Genomic DNA, 6,774 nt, shown 5'->3' on the forward strand with positions numbered 1-6,774 from the left:
TCATGGAACTTGTTGCAAGGTGATTTTCGTCCTTGGGTTTGCTGTGTGCTGATTTTTGTTCATAAAACTTGTTAGCGTTCAATCTGCTCTTGTACAAACTTGTACATTTATGTTTCTACTGATGGAACTTCTTGTGTGCTGATTTTCTGTTCGTGGAACTTGTATGTTGATTTTCCTCTTCGTGAAACTTTTACATTGATTTTTCTCCTTGTGAAATTGATTTTGCTCATGGACATTTCTGCGTGCTCATTTTTTTAGTTCGTTAAACTAGTTGAATGTTGATTCTTCGCTTCATGAAACTTGTAGAGTGATGTGTGTCCTCGTGAAACTGATTTCGTTCACGGAACTTGTTTCATGTTAATTTTCGTTCTTGAAACTTGTTGCATGTTGATTTTTCCTCTTCGTTAAACTTGTCCACTGTTTTTTCTCATTGTGAGACTGATTTTATTCATGTAGTTGCGGGTTTATTTCTGTTCGTGATACTTGTTGTGTGCTTATTTTCGTTTATGTAAATTGTTGCATGTTAATTTTTCTTTTCGTTTAAATTATACATTGATTTTTTCTCCTTGCAGGACCGATTCTGCTAATAAAACTTTTGCACATTTATTTTTTGTTCCTTGAACTTGTTGGGAGCTTATTTTTGTTCATGAAACTTGTTGCATGTTTATTTTTCTCTTCGTGAAACTTATATATTGATTTTTATCCTTACAAAACTCACTTTGTTCTAGAAACTTTTCTCGAGCTAATTTTTGTTCGTGTGACTTGTTGAAAGGTGATTTCTCTCTTCGTGAAACTTTAAAATTGATTTTTCGTCTTGTGAAATTTTTTTTTCATGAAGCTAGGTACATGCTTATTTTTATTCGTAGAACTTGCTGCGTGATGATTTTTTGTACGTGAAACTGGTTTCATGTTGATTCTTCACTTAGTGAAACTTGTACATTGATTTTCCACCTCGTGAAACTCATTTTTGTTCATGGAACTTGTTGCAAGGTGATTTTTTTTCGTAAAACTTGTTAAGTACTGATTTTTATTCGTGAAACTTGTTGCATGTTGATTCTTAATCTTTGCGAAACTTCGATTTTGTTTATGGAAGTTCTCGCGTGCTGATTTTTGTTCCTGGTAGTTTTTGCGTGTTTTTTCTCTTCACTGAACTTGTACATTGATTTTTGTCCACGTGAAACTGATTCTATTCACGGGAGTTGCTGCATGCTGATTTTTGTCCTTGGGACTTATTGCTTGCTGATTTTTGTTCAAAACAATTGTTCATGTTAAATCTACTCTTGTACAAACTTTTACATAGATTTTTCTACTCATGAAACTGATTTTACTGATGGAACTTGTTGCGTGCTGATTTTTGTTCGTGGAACTTTTTGCAAGCCAGTTTTTGTTCACGAAACTTTTTATATTGATTTTTATCTTCGTGAAAGATTTATATTGATTTTTCTCCTCGTGATATTCATTTTTTCGTGAACTTGTTGCGTGTTGAATTTTGTTCACACAACTTTCGGTATGCTGATTTTTTCTCTTCGCTAAACTTGTACATTGATTTTTCTCCATGTAGAACTGTCTTTATTCACGGAGCTTGTAGCATGCTTATTTCTCTACGTGGGATTTATTGTGTGTGCTGATGTTTGTTCGCTAAATTTGTAGTATGTTGATTATTTTCTTTGTGAAACTTATTAATTAATCTTCTCCTCGTGAAACTGATTTTGTTAAAGGAAGTTCTCTCGTGCTGATTTTTATTCCAGAAACTGTTTGCATGTAACTTTTTTCTCTTCATGAAACTTGTACATTGATTTTTCTCCTCGTGAAACTGATTTTATACATGGAACTTATTATGTGCTGATTTTTGATCGTCGAAATTCTTCCGTGCTGATATTTGTTCGTGAAACTTGTAATATTTTCTCTTCGGGAAAAATATGAATTGATTTTTCTCGTCGTGAAATTGATTTTGATAATGGAACTTGTTGCATGCTGATTTTTGTTATGTTCGTAAAACTTGTTGCATGTTGATTCGAAACTTCCTGAAACTTTTAGATTAAATTTTTTCTTTGTGAAACTGATTTTGTTCAAGGAACTTGTTGCAAACTGATTTTCGTTCATGGAACTTGTCGCGTGCTGATTTTTGTTCCTGAAACTTCTTCCATGTTGATTCCCCTCTTTTTGAAACTTGTAAATTGATATTTCTCCTCTTGAAACTGATTTTGTTTATAGAGCTTGTTGCGTGGTGATTCTGTTCGTGGAACTTGTCGAGCGCCCATTTTTGTTCGTGAAATTTGTTAAATGTTATTTTTCTCCTCGCAAAAATTACTTTGTTCATGGAACTGCAGCGTGCTGATTTTTGTTCGTGGAACTTGCTGCGTGCTGATTTTTTGTTCGTGAAACTTCTTTAATGTTGATTTCTCTCTTCGTATAACTTTTACATTGATTTTTCTCCTCGGTAAATTGATTTTGCTTGTGGAATTTTTGGCCTGCTAATTTTTGTTCTCGGAACTTGCTGTGTGTTGATTCATCCCTTCGTGAAACTTGTAGATTGATTTTTCTCTTCGTGTAACTGACTTTGTTCATAGAACTTGTTGCATGCCGATTTTTGTTTGCGAAGCTTGTTAAATGTTGCTTTTCTCTTCGTGAAAACTTTACAAAACTCTTCGTGTAACTGATTTTGTTCATAGAACTTGTTACATGTTGCTTTTCTCTTCGCGAAAACTTTACAATGATTTTTCCTCTCGTGAAATTGATTTTGTTCATGGAACTCGTTGCGTGGTGATTTTTGTTCTTGGAACTTGTTGTTGATTTTTCTCTTCCTGAAACTTGTACATAGATTTTTCTCCCCGTGAAACTGGTTTTGTTCATGGCACTTGCTGCAAGCTGATTTTGTTTCAAGACATTTTTTGCAAGTTAATTTTTCTCTTCTTGAAACAAACACATTGATTTTTCTCCACATGAAACTGATTTTGCTCATTGAAATTTTAGCGTGCTGATTTTTCTCTTCGTGAAACTTGTATATTGATTTATCTCCTCGTGAAACTGATTTTTGCATAGAATATGTTACCTGCCGATTTTCGTTTGTGCAACTTGCTGTGTGCTAATTGCGGTTAAGAACAGAAGCTTACGTCTGCTATCGCTTGTGTCATCCTGAATCTTTCAATGCTTAAAAAAATCCATCCCTTTCGCAGGATGAGGACACTCATTGCTTTCCAATCGCTGCCAATCGCCTCGCCCTAGATGTTGCCAAGTCAAGTTTTTTAATTTGTTTCCTGTATTCCTCTGGCGTGCCTTGAGTTAACTGATATCCAGCTTTCAAGGGACTCTCTCAGTAGATCCAAGGATCAGTATGTCTGATTTTTCGGTACTCTTCTCGATGATAACCTTTCGCTTAAGCATCATATTGGACTATTTAATATGAAAATCTCAAGGAGAAAGCTAAAACGGATTTTTCCTGGATCAGTTAAAATTCTGCTCAATCGCTTAGTTCAGTTATACGTCTCTTATTGCACTACATTGTGGATGTCAACTTTCATTCTTTTTGAAACCATCATATCTAACTTACATGATAAGGCAAGAATGCCTATACAGGAAAAAAATTGTTCTATGACTAACCAAACTAGCCCATTAGTTAAAAAGAGTTCTTTTGAATTAAGATGGGAAGCGTGTAAAATTAATAAAAGTAATAATAAAAAGAGAAAGAATTAGCATGGAGGGTAGTTTCTGAAAGATATAGTACAACTAAAATTGGTATAGTACTAGAGAAAACAGAAAAAAGATGATAATGCTTCACAAAATAATATGGTATTTGATCATATGAATATGAATAGAATTGAGAGTGAATGGATATAAATGTCTACAAGAAGATTTGAAATGTAATTTTTATAAGAATAATGAGGATTATTTTGTTGCTAATCATATTTTTATATTGAGAATACAAACATCGAAACGTTGATAGTGGAACTATTGCTAATTATAATGACTTTAAAATAGTACATCCATTGTTTTTTTTATGTTTCAAAACATGAACCTAATATTTATGCATCTAGATCAACTGCTGAGACAAAAATTAACCTTTTGTTAGATGATTGGCCTGATAATCCATGCAATATTTAATGCATTAAATTAACCGAAAGTAAAGCAAACATGGATGTCATTGATCATAAATTACATGTTAATCTTTGATTTATTTCTGGTTCATAAATATGAAAAATGCATGAGACAAGTCTTAATACTGCTCCAAGCCTATAAAGTTTAACACATAAATAAAACCCTTCTTACTTTCCGTACTATATTCTCCAAAACTTTAAGAATACAAACCATCTTTTCCTAGAGTGCTAAAGCTATGCAAGCCTCTAACCAAATATCGCGTCATTACTCAAAGGTTCGATCTCATCAACTGAAAATTCTTTTCAAATGAGTACTTGCGAAACGGGCTTCTGTAGTAGAACTCTATTAAAAAAATCTCTGAAACTTGTTTCTGACGCGTTTGGCTTTCTTCCCAGATATCTTTCACCAGTGAAAGATTCCCGGGAAGAAATCCAAAGGTTATTTAAATGAATAAAAATTACTCCTGATTCAGAAAATTTGTTTAATAAAATAGTCGCCTAATAAACGAAGGAACTTCTAAGCGAAATGAAAATAGAAAATAACTACAATAAAACCGTTAAAAAAGAAGACTTGGATCTAGGATTGAATACGAAATTAAAACTATGAAATGGGTGAAAACTAAACATGGAAGTAAATTCGTTTATACTATTAATTTTAAAAGTGAAGTGGTTGATATATTCGCACCAAAACGATTTGATTCTACAGCAGCTAATTTTGAAAAGAAATTTAAAAAAATAGATAAAGGTATGATTCTAAAGGTTATTGAAAGAAAAAATAAAGATAATAAAAGTTAGAACTTGATATTAGGATAGTGTATCAAACTATCCTTTAAGTGTTAAATTATACCAGTAGTACATAAAATATAGTAGTTCTTATTTCACAAGACGGTTTTGATGTTAAAAGTTATGAAGGAAATAATCAAAATGTTGCAGATTTTCATTTAAAATGGTGCAAATTCGATTGAAAAGTTGACAAAATTAATTGATTTGATGAGTAGTCCAGAATCAGCAATTAATATACTACTGACATAAGCGTACTGCTAGATTCGACTACCAATCTACCGTCCTGTATGCTGCAGATGAGCCAGCCAGCCAATGCCCCCATTCCCGATCCAAGAAAGGAATCAAACCCTTAGTCGCCGCCAAAACACGACTGCAAAGCCAATTAAGGAATTTGGTGAGATACCAATGACATTTTAGAGATAAGACTACTAAGAAAGTCCTGGAAACTGAACCTATTGGAGTAATTTCAAAATCAGATACCATTAATAAAAAAGTTACAGGAAGATAGATGTTCTTAAGAGGTGAAGTAAGAGAAAGATAGTTTTTTTGGACAGACCCTTGTAACAAAGGCAGTGAAAATGAGAAAAATTTATTCTAGTTATTAGAAAAGAGATGCAGCCTTCTTACTAATAGTATGTCAAATTATTTATTTTGCAGGTAGTCTGGGTAAATAAGTACACAAGTACTATAGTTAATTGTTTGTGTATGATATACCTTTGAGGCTCAGGTTATCATTGTGTTTCATGCATCTAGATTGCAATAAATGCCTGATTCCGAACAGCGAAAATACATAACATACATTGAAAAAATCTGCAGAGCAGTAGCCACACTTTGGTTTAGCCGGAAGATCTTAGGTTAAAATCTTGGAAAAGACAATCTATTTGAAATAGGCGGTCTCTTTGAAGTCAAAAAAATAAAAATTATATAAGTATACTTGCAGATAATAAGCTCAATTTTTTGCCGCATTACAACAGAAAGATTACATGACTAATGACACGTAATTTCCTAAAATATTTTAATAGTACATCCTAAATTCTTTTAATATCCTTCAAGTGTCCTAAATTTCTGATTACATTTAACATGGGATAATCTTTCAGAAATAACTGAATTTTTGTTTATAACCCACAAAAGGTTCCAAGGAGAATATACCCAATGGACTCTTTGTTATGAGTCTCAGATTTACAAAAGGAGAAGTTGAAGAGAAATGTACAGTTAAACCTATACTTCATTCAAAATTTTAGCACAAAATCATATTACCGTCAATAGGTTGGAAAAGGACCTTCTTGTTCACAAAAATGAACAAAAATGCTTTTCTGATGAAATTAAAGAGCGAAGTTGAAAAAAAACAATACAGAAACACAATTTCTGCTGTAAAGCTTATACAGAATATTTTTAGAAAAACTTTTTAAAATAAATTGGCTTGATACGATTGTAGAATTCTAGAAAACCAGGATATTACTGAAAACTATGTTTTACTATTTAAAGAATTAAAATCATTGTTTAATATTTTATATTTGATTAGACAATTGAGAGCTTCATGAATGCTCTCTGAAACTTGCATTCTTTTGTTAGCCACCTAATGTTGTTTTCTAATTCTAATCCTATTTTTGTTGCGCCTGTTTAGTAAAGGTACCAGTTAAGTGCTATAAACCACCAGTGATAAAAAGTTGTCTTCAAAATTGTTGTTTTCATCAACATCCCATTTTGCCTGTTCAAGGCCTTGTGTAAATTTTTGCGAATCATCAAAACAGTCTTTTTTGGGGCTCTGGCTGCCATCTGTAGATAAAAATTTTTTCTTGTATTAAATTTTTTAGGTTGTTGGTACATTAATGATTAGTTTTCCTACATTAATAAGTTAGTGGAAGGTGAGTTGAGTAGTACACATTCCGTATTTATG

General features: G+C 32.5%; 1 protein-coding gene across 1 annotated transcript in view; it reads right to left on the minus strand.

Moving 5' to 3' along the window:
• LOC136040171 (zinc finger protein 664-like) overlaps positions 1 to 4,436 on the minus strand; it is a 28,929-nt gene extending 24,493 nt beyond the window's left edge. The window contains exon 1 of the mRNA XM_065724309.1: positions 4,306 to 4,436. The gene's annotated coding sequence lies outside the window, so the exon portion shown is untranslated. The remainder of the gene's footprint in view (positions 1 to 4,305) is intronic.
• Positions 4,437 to 6,774: the final 2,338 nt, after the last annotated feature.

The sequence above is a fragment of the Artemia franciscana genome, chromosome 20 (genome assembly GCF_032884065.1).
Source record: "Artemia franciscana chromosome 20, ASM3288406v1, whole genome shotgun sequence".
Classification (NCBI taxonomy): Eukaryota; Metazoa; Arthropoda; class Branchiopoda; order Anostraca; family Artemiidae; genus Artemia; species Artemia franciscana.